This window comes from Natator depressus, chromosome 11 (assembly GCF_965152275.1).
Source record: "Natator depressus isolate rNatDep1 chromosome 11, rNatDep2.hap1, whole genome shotgun sequence".
NCBI classification, from domain to species: Eukaryota; Metazoa; Chordata; order Testudines; family Cheloniidae; genus Natator; species Natator depressus.
Window position 1 is genome coordinate 75,565,874 of NC_134244.1, and position 15,886 is coordinate 75,581,759.

General features: G+C 46.5%; 1 protein-coding gene across 4 annotated transcripts in view; it reads right to left on the bottom strand.

Annotated features, from left to right (window-relative positions):
• Positions 1-15,886, bottom strand: part of ADARB1 (adenosine deaminase RNA specific B1) — a 253,319-nt gene that overhangs the window by 129,805 nt on the left and 107,628 nt on the right. Inside the window, exons 3-4 of one of the 4 annotated variants that reach the window (XM_074968187.1) lie at positions 7,790-7,846; positions 2,765-2,951 (exon numbers count right to left, since the gene is read on the bottom strand). The exons of 1 other annotated variant lie outside the window; for it this stretch is intronic. The gene's annotated coding sequence lies outside the window, so the exon portion shown is untranslated. The remainder of the gene's footprint in view (positions 1-2,764; positions 2,952-7,789; positions 7,847-15,886) is intronic. 2 more of the 4 variants (XM_074968188.1, XM_074968189.1) reach the window with 2 other exon arrangements.

A 15,886-nucleotide genomic window follows, 5' to 3' on the forward strand; every position in this document is an offset into this window, starting at 1 on the left:
CATTGGTAGATGTGCAGGTGAACGAGCCTCTGATAGTGTGGCTGCTGTGATTAGGCCCTATGATGGTGTCCCCTGAATAGATATGTGGACACAGTTGGCAACGGGCTTTGTTGCAAGGATAGGTTCCTGGGTTAGTGGTTCTGTTGTGTGGTGTGTGGTTGCTGGTGAGTATTTACTTCAGGTTGTGGGGGCTGTCTGTAGGCAAGAACTGGCCTGTCTCCCAAGATCTGTGAGAGTGATGGGTCGTCCTTCAGGATAGGTTGTAAATCCTTGATGATGCGTTGGCGAGGTTTTAGTTGGGGGCTGAAGGGGACGGCTAGTGGCGTTCTGTTATTTTCTTTGTTGGGCCTGTCCTGTAGAAGGTGACTTCTGGGTACTCTTCTGGCTCTGTCAATTTGTTTCTTCACTTCAGCAGGTGAGTTTTGTAGTTGTAAGAATGCTTGATAGAGATCCTGTAGGTGTTTGTCTCTGTCTGAGGTGTTGGAGCAAATGTGGTTGTATCATAGAGCTTGGCTGTAGACAATGGACGATACAACCCCCCTCCCCCCGCCCCGTTCCTCAGACATTCTTGTCAACTGCTGGAAATGGCCCACCTTGATTATCACTACAAAAGGTTCCCCCCCCCCCCCCCCGCTCTCCTGCTGGTAATAGCTCACCTTACCTGATCACTCTCGTTACAGTGTAACAGCCATTGTTTCATGTTCTCTGTGTATATAAAATCTCCCCACTGTATTTTCCACTGAATGCATCCAATGAAGTGAGTTGTAGCTCACAAAAGCTGATGCTCAAATAAATTTGTTAGTCTCTAAGGTGCCACAAGTCCTCCTGTTCTTTTTGTAAGAAATGAGAGGAACAATCTATTCTAAGAGTTCTCATTTTGGTGCAACACACGGATGATGCATGGGAAGCAGCCACCACACTTCCCCACCACACTCCCAACTAAATCCTACAGCCAAAACGCCAGAGGAGCCCAGAAGGACATCTGAGTCCCCATCAAGGAGAAGTCAAGTCACAGAACACAGAAAGACATCCAAGACACCCTCCAAAATGACCAGGTCCATTCCAGTACAAAGTGAGTAGTCCGAGTAGTTATCAATGGTTTGCTGTCAAACTGCAAGAGCGCAGCTACTGTCGTCCTGCAGAGGTCAGTCCTGGGTCCAGTACTAGTCAATAATTTCATTAATTACTTGGATAATGGAGCAGAGAGTATGCTTATAAAATGTGCAGAGGACACCAAGCTGAGAGGGGATGCAAGCATTTTGGAGGATAGGATTAGAATTCAAAATGACCTTGACAAATAAGAGAATTAGTTTCAAATCAACATGACGAAATTCAATAGCAGTAAGTGGCAAGTACTACACTTAGAAAGGAAAAAATCAAATGCACAACTACTAAATGGGGACTAACTGCTAGGTGCTGCTGAAAGGGATCTGAGCGTTATGGTGCACCACAAATTGAATCTGAGCCAACAATATACTGCAGTTGCGAAAAGGCTAATATTCTGAGGTGTATTAATGGAATTGTTGTATGTAAGATATGGGGGGGTCCTGCTCTACTTGGCAATGGTGAGGCCTCAGCTGGAGTACTGTGTCCGATTCTGGAGGCCACACTTTAGCAAACATGAGGACAAGCTGAAGAGAGTCCAGAGGAGAGCAACAAAATGGTAAGAGATTTAGAAAACCTGACTTATGAGCAAAGGTGAAAAAAAAACTGAGCATGTTAAGTCCTGAGAAAAGAAGACAGAAGAGGGACTTGGTAAGTCTTCGGCTACGTTGACAGCCATTATAAAAAGGATGGTGATCAATCGTTCTTGTCTATCTTTAATGGACATGGAGAAGTAATAGGCTTAATCTGCAGCAAGATTTAGGTTAGATATTAGGCAAAAGCTTCCCAACTGTAAGGGCAGTTAAGCACAGGAATAGGTTTCCGAGGGAGGTTGTAAAATTCCCATCATTGGAGGCTTTTAAGGACAGGTTGGACAAACACCTGTCAGGGATGGTCTAGGTTTACTAGGTCCTGACTCAGTGCAGGGGGCTGGACTTGATGACTTCTCAAGGTCCCTCCCAGCCCTACTTTTCTATGATTGTAGAGCAGCAGAGGCCTGGTCTTCTCTGGTGGTAAGATAGGGACGGGTAGTTTTCTTTCTGACTGCAGGGGCTGCTGCTTCCCCCTCTGCTAAATGCTGCCTGCAGGCTCAGGCAGACATCACGCATTGGTTACATTCCATTTACATTCTCAAGTTTTTTCCTGCACAGTCTTGAGGACTAGAAACACTCCCATGTCCCTTATTTAAAAAAAGAAAGAAAAAGCTCAAATTCTGCCATCATATGACTGACAACTGGGGTTCTAGTCATGTGTCTTTTGTGCTTATTATTTAATCCAGCTCTGCTCATGGGTGAACCAGACTGAAGCAGTCTACATGACCACATTTTCAACCTATGTACAGTCCACCATAAATTGTGTTTTGAGAGCATGGAGTCTGGTTTCCTGCCAGAGCTTAGGACTACCAGTAAACCTTCCCACCTTCCCCACCCAAATCAAACTTAAGGCACTACTTTGTATTGGTGAATTATTCCAGGCTAAATTTGAATGATCAGAGTTCACAATAAGTGATAAATGGGGGGAGGGGGAAAGAAAGTAGGGGGATGTGTTACTCAGAATAGGAAAAATATATTTACCTTCTTATAACTCAAAAGGGTTAACTTAATTTTCTCATACACTGAACAGCAACAATCAATTTAAAAGTATGTCAGTAGTCGCTTACCTGGAGAGCAAGGAAGATAGCTAAAGTCTGTATGGATCTGAGGAGGATTAAACCATTCAGAAATGCGGAAGAGGAAAAACTATTTAGGAGAATGGGAATTCCTGCTTCAATTCACAGAAGATGGATACTATTTGTTAACAGTGTTTGGGAGACCCTCTTCTCCTAAAATGATCACAGCAGTGGGAATCTGGAAAAGAAAAGAAGTTACTCACCTTGTGCAGTAACAATGGTTCTTTGAGATGTGTGTCTACTGTTGGTGTATCTGCACCCCTGCTCCTCTAATTGGAGATTTTAGGTTGCAGTGTCCGTTTGGCCCGCACATGTGCCCTCATGGTTTCACTCGAGGCAATCTAGCGCTGCATGGGTGAACCTCAGTTCCTTCTCTACCGCAGAGACCCTTATCGGGAACTCCGAAGTAGAGGGGAGGAGGGAGGGCTGTGGAGCACCCATAGGGACACATCTCGTAGAACAATCGTTACTGCATAAGTGAGTAACTTCTTCAAGTAGCGTTCCTATGGTTGCTTCACTGTAGGTGACTTCACAGCAGCATCTTTTATGGAGGACTGAGGCTTCGGAGTGGAGTCTATTATTGAAGACAGTACTATGGAGCCGAAGATGGCATTAGAGGCTGAGTCTCCAGTGATCTCATGGGCAGAGGCCCAGGTCGCTGCTCTGCAAATTTCCAAGATGGGAACATTTTTAAGAAACACCACTAAGCTAGAAACTGATCTTGTGGAGTGCGTGCAGGTTCCCAACAGGAGCAGCAGATTGCACACCTGGTAACAGTGATTAATACTACCAGAGACCCATTTGGAGAGTTTTTGAGCCAACATTGCAGAATCTTTGGATCTTTCTGCGAATGAAAGGAAGAGTTTAGGAGACTTCCAAAGTCCTTAGTCTTGTCCAAATAAAATGCTAGGGTTCTTCTTACACCTAGCGTATATAGAATTGCCTCCCTGTTGTTACGATGAGGTTTTTGGAAAAAATGGGAAGATGGATTAGTTGATTTATGTGAAAGGTGGGGAGCCTACTTTATGGAGAAACTTGGGATTTGGCCTCAATGTGACTTTGTCTTTAAAAAAGACTATGAAGGGCAGGTATGCCATCAGGGACGCTATTTCTCCTATCAACCTGAGGTAATGGCAACTAGAAATGCTTTCCTGGGCTCTGAGCTTGCAAGCTTGTCCCCCTCCCAGCCACGGGGGGAGGGAAAGGAGAAAACAGTGTTCACCACCTCCTTCCTGTAAGTGGCTGCCCCACACCATGGGGAGTAGAGGGTGAGGGTGGGGACAGGCAGCCCAGATGTGCCTACATTTAAGGTGCAATTTAGGCACAGTACAGTACAGTATTTGCTGGTTTGTTTTGTTGGTGGTCGGGTTTTTTGGTCTCCGCTGCTGCCTGATAGCTTACTTCCAGTTCCCCATGGTGTCCGGTTGACCAGTCAGTCCGTAACTCTGGTGTTCGTATCTTTGAGGTTCTATTGCATAATTATTCTTATGACACAGAAAAAGGAAGAGAAGTACCTACTCCATTCGAGGCCAAAGGCGGTTGAGAAGGAACTGAGGGCAATTCACCTGCACAGCACTAGATAACCTCGAGGCAAACCATGCGGGAGGGAGGGCGCGCGCATGAGCGGGCCGAATGGATGCCGCTACCTAAAATTTCCAATTAGAGGAGCAGGGGCACAGATGCACCTACAGTGGAGCACCCATCAGGACACTACACGAAGAACAAGAACTTAGCAGAAAGAGGACCCAGCCCTTCTGTCCACATGAGAAAACAGTACCATTTTATTTGGGAGAGAAGAGAGCCCCCTTTCTTCTCAGCTCCTGCATTTTCTTTTCCTTTCTCCACTCTGCTCTCAGTGATATGAACTGCAGACAAAGTCTCTGAGAGCTCAAGACTAGGTCAAGCTGGCTCCACCCCAGCCTCAGGCCTCCCTCCCTCCTGAAGGCTCAGCCCTACCTTGGAGAGACAACTCAGTCCCATCCACAGCTTTCAGGCTTGTCTCTGCACATATGACAGTGAAACACTAGCAGAAAGTTTGAATTTCTCTAAAATCTCTGAAAAGGTGATTTTACTGTTCTACATAGAAAAAGGGCAACTTCACATGAAAGCTGAGAGGCCCATAAAGATAATATAGCCTTATACATCACCACTAATAATAGAGACTCTGGAAATGGAACTTAAGTTTGACAAATCTGTTGTTTCATGAACCAAAATATAATCTTACTCCCCCACAACTGTATTCACTCTGCAACACTAAATGGAACAAACAGCCATGATTTATTTTAGTCGGTAAATATAAAACTGATTATTTATTTGTAGTTGCAGTCACACGCAGAGGCCCCAATGTGTAAACTACTGTAAAAACACAAAGTAATAGGCAGTTGTGCCCTAAACATCTTCTCAGGCAGTTTGAGCTAAACCCACAGAGGACTTCAAATACCACAAGAGAGATACTAAATATTGCTGTATTCAATGAGGAGCTAGTGCAAAGAGGGAGATACATTGCATGGTCTGCTGCATTCTGTCCCAACTGGCACGTTTGCAGGGCTGTTGGCTTCATTTTTAAGTAGGAGTTACAAAACCATAATCTTTAGTAACATTTACCAGATTGGGTATCCTTATTAGCCTTTCCTTTGGCTAGTAAATATATATATTGTACAGTCTTGAAAGAACTACTGTAATCTTGCATATTTATTGTTTGACTTGCCCCTAAGTTCAAGGAGTTAGATTGCCCAATGCTCCAACCAAAATCAGACCAGAACAAGGCAAATCTAGAGTGCTCAATCTGAAAGCGCCTTGCAAACAGTTAAAGCCTCTAGCACATCTCTCTGCTTCTCAGCTGCAGACTTGAAGCCCACACAATCAGAGCACTCAACTAGGAAATTGGGGAATGCCCTTACTCTACACAACGGCACCAAGGTTGGAGTTCTGTTACACAATGTACACAACCCTCCCATCTTGTAAGCATGAGCCATGGCAAAATCAGCAGAAAAAGGCCAAACAGCTAAGGCAGTCACACCCCAGGGCTAAAGTTTTGATCTGCTAAGGAACCATAATAGTCCAGATAATAAACACAAACAATTAACCCTTACCCAATCAGAAAAAAGTAAAATACCTAACTAGGGAAAAAACAAACTGATTAAGAAACAGGCAATAAAACTGTCAAGACACACATTTAACTGTGGTAAGGCAGCCCTCTTTCTCTTCTTGCTATGTGTTTCAGAAAAGGGTCTCCCATCTCTTGGGGACCTTCCCATGGACCCTAACAATGCCACCACTGATCTTGTTGCTTTCTTCCCTGTGTAGGCAGTTCAGAGCCCACCTACAGGATTACTCCCATACAACCCCTTTTGCCTTCATTTCTAAGCAAATTTACTGAACCCAAGCCACTGCCTCTTCCGCCCTTAGACAAACTGCCACCGGACAGTGGCCTCCTTCTCTATTCTGTAGAAATGTGGGCTTGAATTCCCAACTTCCTGGTGCAACAGGTGGTTTCTTGAATTCTCAGTCATGTTTCTCCTGGGTTCTCATCCCTTAGGTTTCCATCCCATCCTTTAGCCCAGTGATCCCAATAAGCCCTCTGCCCTCCAGATCAGACTTCTTGGTGCTTTTCAAACAAATCAACCTGCCTATTCCTTCTCAAAAATGGGACTAGGTGTTCTCCTCCCAGTATGTCCACATCCAAAACTGGACAGGTGAGTTATATCCTGTCCTATACCTGCACTGCCCAGCCAAGTTGATCCTAAGGAAGAAATTCTGTATCAAAACTTCCAGATCCATCTTCCAGTACTTTCAGCAGGGCATCTTTCCTGAAGAATGCTTACCCTCATCACAATACTTGCATTTTACACTGGGAAGTTCTCATTTTTATTCTGAAACCCCCACCGCCCTGCCCCTTGACCTGTCTTCAGCCCCTCAAGCTTTTTCCTAAAACTGGGAGCCAAAATTGGGTTACTGCTCCGCAGCCATCCTCTTCTGAATCTGGTTCTTGGACATCACAGAACTAGCAAAATATAAAACCTTGATTTCTGCCCCTTTCTCCTAGGATCCAGGGCCAAATACCCACACAAATCTGCTCAACCTAAGAGGCTGGAAATTGAGTCAAGTTTCTTCATAGCTGAGAATCTTCTCCTATGAGGTTGAATGTTTCCTGCTTAAGCATACAGATAACAGAGTTTGCTCTCATTTGCTTTATAGTAGTACCAATCTAGCTCCTTTGCACAAGACACTGAAAGTACACGTGGTAAGAGACAGTTCCTACTTCGATGAGTTCACAGACTAACACACAAGACAGACAAAAGGCGGGAAGTAATATCCCCATATTAAAGATGGAAACTGAGAGACACAGTAAACGACTTGCCCAGGGTCATACAGAAAATCTAAACACAGATTCAGAAATTTAGTCCAAGTCTTGTAGGTCCCATTCCAGTGCCTTAACCTTATACTTAGTGAGGCGGGTTTTTCTCCCCCACAACAGAAGATTTCATTAGACAGCGGTAGTGACCATAAAGGAAATGATACAGGAAAATATTTCGTAAATCACCCTTTGCCCAAAATTGAATGATTTATATTTAATAGCTGCTCTCTTCTAGAGATCTTTTCTAGCACAAGAATAATTTTTTTCATTCAAGTTGTCAATTACTCAATTTCAACATTATACTTCTCTTACTCATATCACTTACAAGACAGACTTACATCCAGATCTGTAGCTACTACTGAGGGCATGTACTGTACTAGTAAAAAGAAAACTTTGAATATGTTACTGTTGTTACCCATTGTTGAAAAAAGTTTATATATATACATATAAAGATTCTTCTGCCCTGTGGCTTCAGGTGCAACTGCAGTTGTTCTCCTCAGTAACAGACTGTTTGTAAAAGTCGTACTACTTGAATAAAAAAATAAAACTGAAAACTAGACTAAAAATCCTCTTTACGCAAAGCAGTAATAAGTTTAGAAAAAAGGAATATTGAATCTATATTTAATACTAATCTTATGGTAAAGTACTAGAATACTCACTTTTGCCATCTGTAAAATAGGGATAGTATTACTGACCTCTTTGTAAAGCACTCAGATCTATGAAAGAAAAGCAAAAAAGAAAAGGTGGTGTTATTCAAGCAAGAACATAGGGGGGCATGGATCAGCATCTCCCCATAAGTACCTTGCATGCACCGGGGAAGCTAATGATCCAACCAGCGGACCAAATTCGGTGATTAATCCTGATTATGCACAACATGCCTCAGGTGGTACATGCTCTAAGAAGCAGCAAGAACATACATTACAATCCTTGGTTCTAAATCGGGTTTCATTTTACTGTCAGTATCAAGATGTACTGGGTTAGATTCTTACATCATTTACAGTAACACTGAAGTTAGTCTGGATTTACACAAGTGTAACTAAGATTAGAATATGGCCCACTGAATTTTCTTCCCTAACACAACAATGTATATGTTGGGCCGGAGTCTCAATAGGTGTAAATGGACATCACGCCACAGGCTTCCCCAACTGACAACCCAGCCCGTTATTGACCTGCATTATTTGAGGAGGAAGAACACACAGTAAATCTTCCCAACACCATATTTTTTTTTCTTTATTGAAAGTCTGAGTAATTTAAAAATCTATCAGCATGGCAAAACAAACGGTACCCTAATTATGTTAAATTTGTGTGCCATGAACTGCAGATTACATCTAATGGTTCATCAGCTCTCTTGTGTGTTAATTTATTTCAGATCCATTTCTCAGAAGAGTTCCCATAATTTAGGTTATTTCCTAAATTTGTATCTTTACTACAACCTGGCTCCTGGGTACATTTACATTGCCTCATTTTGGCTTAGGAGAAGGTGAGGAAAAAAAACAGTTACTCACCTTCTCGTAACTGTTCTTCGAAACGTGTTGCTCATGTCCATTTCAGTTACATGTGTGCACGCTGCATGCACAGTCATTGAAAGGTTTTTCCTCTAGCAGCACCCGTTGGGTGAGCTGTGGAGCCCCCTGGAGTAGCGCCTTCATGGCGGTGAAGATAGGACCCTGCCAACCCACTGCCTTTTCAGTTTCTTCTTGCCGGCTACTCCGACAGAGGGGAAGGCAGGTGTGTCTTGGAATGGACATGAGAAACACATCTCGAAGAGCAACAGTTACGAGAAGGTGAGTAATCATTTTTTCTTCTTCGAGTGCTTGTTCATGTCCACTCCAATCAGGTGACTCCCAAGCCCTAACTAGGAGGTGGGGTCAGAGTTTATAGAATTACGGATTGAAGCACCACTCTGCCGAATACCACATCGTCCCTGGCATGCTGGGTAATAGCATAGTGAGAGGTGAAAGAGAGAACCATCCTGCAAATCTTCTGAATCAGTACCTGGACCAGGAATGCTACCAAGGAGGCCTGCACTCTTGTGGAATATGCAGTTAGTACAGGGGCCAGTACTTTTGCCAGATCATAGCATGCTCGGATACAGGATGTGAGCCATGATGAAATTCTCTGTGACAACACCAGGAAGCCTTTCATTCTATCTGCAACTGCCACAAACAACTGGTTCGACTTACAGAACGGCTTCATGCATTCACTGTAAAAGACCAGTGCTCATCAAACATCCAAGGAGTGTAGTCTTTGTTCCCAACTATCTGCGTGAGGCTTAGGGTAAAAGACCAGTAGAAAAATGTCCTAATTGGCATGGAATTGGGAGACAACCTTTGGAAGGAAGGTCGGATGAGGCCTAAGTTACACCTTGTCCTTATAAAAAAAACATATAAGGAGGGTTGGGGCCCTAAGCTCAGTCACTCTCCTTGCTGATGTTATGGAGACCAGAAATGCCACCTTCCACGATAGGTAGAGCAATCAACAAGCCACTAGGGGTTTGAAGGGCAGGGGGGAGGGCATTCGTCTGGACAGGACCAGATTACGGTCCCGAGTTGGGATTGGTTGTCTAACCTGCGGGTATAGTCTGTCAAGACCCTTCAGAAAACGACTAACCATGAGGTTGGCAAAGACTGAACGGCCAGCTGCTCATGGATGAAATGCCAAAATGGCCACCAGGTGGACCTTGAGAGATGATACCAAGAGGCCCTACTGTTTCAAATGTAGTAGGTAGTCTAAGATGAAAAAGTATAGGTGTCAGCATCAGGAGAGCGTGAACTTGAGAACACCAGGTTGAGAATCTTTTCCACTTGGCTAGGTAGGTGGCCTTGGTGGAAGGTTTCCTACTGCCAGGTAGGACCTCCCTAACAGCCTCAGAGCACATTAGCTCTGTCGGGATTAACCAAGGAACTTGTAAGCGGTGAGGTGAAGAGACTTGAGGCTGGGATGATGAAGGTGGCCGCGGTCTGGGAAGCAGGGGCAATGAGATTGGGGTGTCCACCAATAGCTCCAGGAGCATGGCATTCCAGTGCTGGTGAGGCCAGGCTGGTGCTATCAGAATAACCACAGCCCTTTCCCTGCAGATCTTGAGCAGAACCTTGTGGATGAGTGGAAACGTCAGGAAGGGAGGAGGAACGCATCCACAAGGGAGCCCAGACTATCATTCTGGAAGGAACAGAACTGTAGGCATTTTCTGTTGCTCTTTGTGGCAAACAAGTGGATTCGGGGAACGCCCCAACTTTGAAAAATATTGTTCACCAAGTCCAGGCAAATAGACCACTCGTGATTGTGAAAGGATCTGCTGAGATTGTCCGCCAACTCGTTCTGAGAACCTGGGAGATAGGATGCTTCCAGGTGAATTGAGTGGGCTATGCAGAAGTCTCATAGCTTGAGGGCTTCCCGACATAGGGGGGAGGAATGAGCTCTACCCTGCTTGTTTATATAAAACATTGCAGTTGTGTTGTCTGTCATCACCTCTGCGCATTTCCCTTAGAAGTGGGCCTGGAAGGTCTGGCATGCCAGGCGGACCATTCTCAGCTCCTTGACATTGATGTGGAGTGAGAGTTCATCTTGGGACCAGAAACCTCAAGTCCGAAAGTCTTCCAGGTGAGCACCCCACCCCAACACTTATGCATCTGTCACCAGAGACAGGGAGGGCTGGGGCTTGGCAAAGGGGACTCCCGCGCATACCTTCTGTGGGTTGAGCCACCAGTGGAAAGATTCAAGAACTGACACTGGGATGGTGACCATCTTGTTCTAACTGTCACACCCTGGCCAATAGGCTGATGTCAGCCTGGAGAGGTCTGAGCCTCAGCCTTGCATGCTGTACCACATACGTACACACTGCCATGTGACCAAGGAGTTTCGAGCAATTCCTCACTGTGGTGGTGGGGTACTGCTTGAATCTTTGTATGTTGTCTGTCATTTTGACCCAAGTCTCACACTGCTCCAATAAACTCTATCCTCTGCATAGGGGATAGGGTTGATTTGTGCTCATTGAGAAGGAGACCCAGCCTGTCTAAGGTAGATCTTACCAAATTGACATGGAGTTCCACTTGATCGGCCCCTGAGCAGCCAGTTGCCGAGGTACAGAAATACCTGCACCTGCCTTCATCGCAGGAAGGCGGCTACGACTGCCATGCATTTGGTAAACACTTGAGGGGCCGTTGACAGACCAAAGAACACTGTAAATTGGTAATGGTTGTGGTTGACCACGAACCTCAGAAAACGTCTGTGGGCTGGAATTAGAGAGATGTGGAAGTACGCATCCTTGAGGTCGAGGACAGATATCAGTCTACCAGATCCAGAGGTGGAATGACTGCATTTAGAGAGACCACGTGGAAGCTCAACTTCTTCATGAATCTGATGAGACCTTCCAGACAGAGGATGGGTCTGAGAGCCCCTTTGGCTTTGGGGATTAGGGGAGGGGAACTGGGAGTGAAGAGGTGGGCAGGAGGCGGAGCAGGGGCAGGAAGAGGTGGGGTGGGGTGGGGTCTGGGGGGAAGGGGTGGAGTGGGGACAGAGCCTGGGGTTGAACACCCCCCCGGCACTTTGGAAAGTCGGCGCCTGTGCCTGATGCGCTCTACTATTGATAGGGGGGTGGCCCAGAGGATGAAGACCCCGCTACCGCTTGGTCCAGTGAGGACAACAAAGCAGCCAGAGGCGATACCGGGCCCTCTTGGCCTCCGGCTCCCTCGACTCATCCTACTCGGTGCTGTGCTTCTTGGCTCTGACTGCGGCCTCGGTGCCAGTCGTGGACCAGGACCTGGACAAGGCTCCGTGCCGTTCACCTAAGCTGTTTCAGAGCCTTAAGGGGTGGGATGGTCCCTGGCTGGCAGGGGCACACGTCCTTCCGATACCTCAAACTGGGAACCTTTAGAGTGCGTGCCCTGGGCCAATGGTAGGCCCATGGGGGTCCAGAATGGTCATGGTGCAGGCCCCTGCCACTGCACCTGCCACGGCACCATCCTCGCATCCTGCCTGTGTCTGCGGCGGTCTGATCGGTGCCGGCCGAGCCGCCTAGCGAAGACCACAGCGGTGCCGAGTGGGACGGTGCCAGAGAACACTGCCATGGGGAGTGGTGCTGCGAGGACGGTGTTTGGGAACGATGCCGCAGGGATTGGTGCCATGGGGACGGCGAGCAGCGCCTCATCATTGCGGTCTTGCCTCTGGACGGTGCCGCGCATTGCAGCGCTAGAGGTTTATCCTGGCTGACGGGACTGTGGAGCCATCATGGCAATCAAGTCCCTGGCCACTTCAAATGTGTCTGGGGTGGAAGGCAGCTCCAGCTTCTCCCCTGGCACTCTCAAGCAGGGGAGTCCAATGGCACTCAACTCGACAGACCCTCTTGCGTGTCCAAAGTCGATGGTGCCGGCTTCTGCAAGACTGGCGCTGAGTGCCCATGCACGGGATGCACCCTGGTGGCACTGTCCAACCCGGCCGCTCTAGACGTTGGCGAACGCCCTCTGTCCACCTTCTTGTGCCACTTATGTGGCACCAGAGAATGCGAGCAGTGCCGTGCTGTCTACGCATGCTTCAGCGCCAGGGAGTGTTGGTGCTGAGGATCTCTATGGCCGGAGTCCTTCATAGAAGCATAGAATAACAGGGTTGGAAGGGACCTCAGGAGGTCATCTAGTCCAACCCCCTGCTCAAAGCAGGACCAATCCCCAACCAAATCATCCCAGACAGGGCTTTGTCAAGCCTGACCTTAAAAACCTCTAAGGAAGGAGATTCCATCGCCTCCCTAGTTAACACATTCCAGTGCTTCACCACCCTCCTAGTGAAAAAGTTTTTCCTAATATCCAACCTATATGTCCCCCACTGCAACTTGAGACCATTACTCCTTGTTCTGTCATCTGCCACCACTGAGAACAGTCTAGATCCATCCTCTCTGGAACCCCCTTTCAGGTAGTTGAAAGCAGCTATCAAATCCCCCCTCATTCTTCTCTTCTGCAGACTAAACAATCCCAGTTCCCTCAGCCTCTCCTCATAAGTCATGTGTTCCAGTCCCCTAATCATCAATCCGCTGGAGTGGAGGCCAGAGCACTCTGCATGGAGGTGCTTGGTGCCGGCTCCTGCCAGCCCGGAGCCATCTGGGGATGGAGGGCTCCTTCCATCAGGATCTGCTTCAGCCTGAAGTCCCATTCTTCTTTCGTCCATGGGGGGAACCCTTTACAGGTCTTGAACCAATCTGTTTGATGCACCTCCCCCAGGCACTTGAGGCAAGAGTTGTGGGGGTCGCCCATTGGCATGGGCTTGTGGCAGGTTCCACAGGGTTTAAACCCTTGGAATTGAGGCATGCCCCGAACCCCAAGAGGGGAGACAAATTGGGGTGGGGGAAGGCCTCCCACACCTAATTAAGTAACTTACACTAACTAAACTATTTACAGAAAGCTCAATTACAATCACTAGGGGAAGCATTTGCTAAGGCAAGCGACCACAGTTCCAACAACTGTCACTGGTGGTAAGAAGGAACTGAAGAGACGGCAGGTCAGCAGGGTCCTATATTCACCGCCATGAAGGCGTCACTCTAGGGGGCTCCACAGCTGACCCGATGAGGGCTGCTAGGGGTAAAACCTTCCAACGACTGTGCGCACACACCTAATTGGAATCGACATGAACAAGCACTCGAAGAAGAATAAGAACAGGCCCTATGTACAGTTTTCACAAGGTCAAGAGATCTGTAATAAGATTCATAAGATTTACTGCTTGAGATGTCACTTTATACAAAGACTAACTTAACTTCAGTTTAAATATTAAGTACATAACATAAATTAAGCTCTGTTTGTTTTGCTTAACAGTATATATCAAGTTTCTAAATTCCAATGAAAGTACTTGTACAACATTTTCTTATCTCCAGTTTCCAGTTAGACAAAAGTTTTATTGTTGCTTATGCCATTACATAAGGTAAATTAAGCTTTTATCACAGTTACCATTATAAGCCTTATTGTTCACACTTTCGCAAATATTCAAATAAATTCTTTTGGGGCTGAAATTTGGTAGGGTGCCTCTGGGGCCAAAGCCGAATGTGTAAAACTTCCGTGATATCAAATAGAATAGGAGGTGCTAGAACAGTGGTTCTCAACTCTGGTCCACCGCTTGTTCAGGGAAAGCCCCTGGCGGGTCGGGCCGGTTTGTTTACCTGCCGCTTCTGCAGGTTCGGCCGATGGCAGCTCCCACTGGCCGCGGTTTGCTGTTCCAGGCCAATGGGGGATGTGGGAAGCGGCGTGGGCTGAGGGATGTGCTGGCCGCCCTTCCTGCAGCCCCCATTGGCCTGGAGCGGCGAACTGTGGCCAGTGGAAGCCGCGATCGGCCAAACCTGCGGACACAGCAGGTAAACAAACCAGGCCGGCGCACCAGGGGCTTTCCCTGAACAAGCAGTGGACCAGAGTTGAGAAACACTGTGCTGGAGCTACGGTTCCGCTACGGTTCCACAGTATTTCAGCAGGTATTGTTTGAAAAACATGAATTTGTTTTACTTAAGCTTAACACAGTATTTGGAGTGCAGACTTGAAACATAGATAAGTGGAGAAACCTGACCCCATAGTAGTGCCATTCATTGAGTTTAGGCGCAACTCAAGAATGGGGGGAATAGTTGGGGAGCAGGCTGGAAAGACAGCTATGCTTGACAGCCAAAGTATTGCCTGGCTTGTGAGAGGTCCTCAAGCTTCTCAGAGACCACTAGCTAAAGCATGTCACCTAAAAAGAATGACAAATACCTCAGGACAGAAGGATTTAAACACTCAGCCAGCTCTTCGTGTTACAGCATTAATGAGGTTTATATAGTCCTATATCATCCAGTTTACTTCTCTCTTTCCTGGATTGGACATTACACACACAGCATAAAATAAGGCCTGTGGGTTGGTATGCAGAAGAGCAGGGAATGACAAAACACACAAATAATCAGGATGGGGTCAAATATTGATATTGATATTGATAAAGTCCTGACTACACAATCCTCTTAAATGCATGTCAAATAATCCCTCCTATTAGACCTGTCTCCCCTTCTCTATCCGTTTTCCTAGATCTCTTCCCATCCTCTCTCATTACTTCCCCTTATCTATTTGTATTACAGTAGCATCTCAAGGTCCCAACTGAGACAAGACAATGGCTGGGATGAGAAAAGAACCACAGACTGGTAAAGTAACTTGTGTAAATTCACACAGCAAGTCAGTGACTGAGCTAGAAGTAGAATCCAGGTCCCCCAAATCCCAGTCCAGTGTCCAATCCACTAAACCACCCTCATTTTTCCCCTAGTTCACTACCAGATTTCATTGCGCCCGTACATAGCTGGCAACACATGGAAGTTTGCCAGGGCAGTTATCTTAATAAGGGACTGACTTGGGTCCCTTGACAATTGACTGTTCTATATGCATTCTGGCAGTTTCTGAATTACTTTCTTTTTAGGTGAGAAAAACCACCCAGAACTCACCTTGCTGACTACTGTTTTCAGGTAGAGTTTAGGTCCTTTCACTTATAAAACCCTAAATGGCTTGGAATCTACCTAACACAGACTGCCTCTCTCCATTGCTGCAGCACTGTTGCAGTTAGCTTTAGCGTGGGTGTTCAGGCTCCTACAGTTTAGGAGAGAGGTGACTGGCAGGCCATTCTCTTTGGGACCTGAACATTGGAATTCATTCCACATTCTCCTTTGTCCAAAACAGTCCAAATCCACTGACCCTGGGGAAACATTCTATGACAGGTTGTGGGTTATGTCTGTCACAAACTGAATTCCATTTTGTTTGGTGAATGCCATTTTCAGT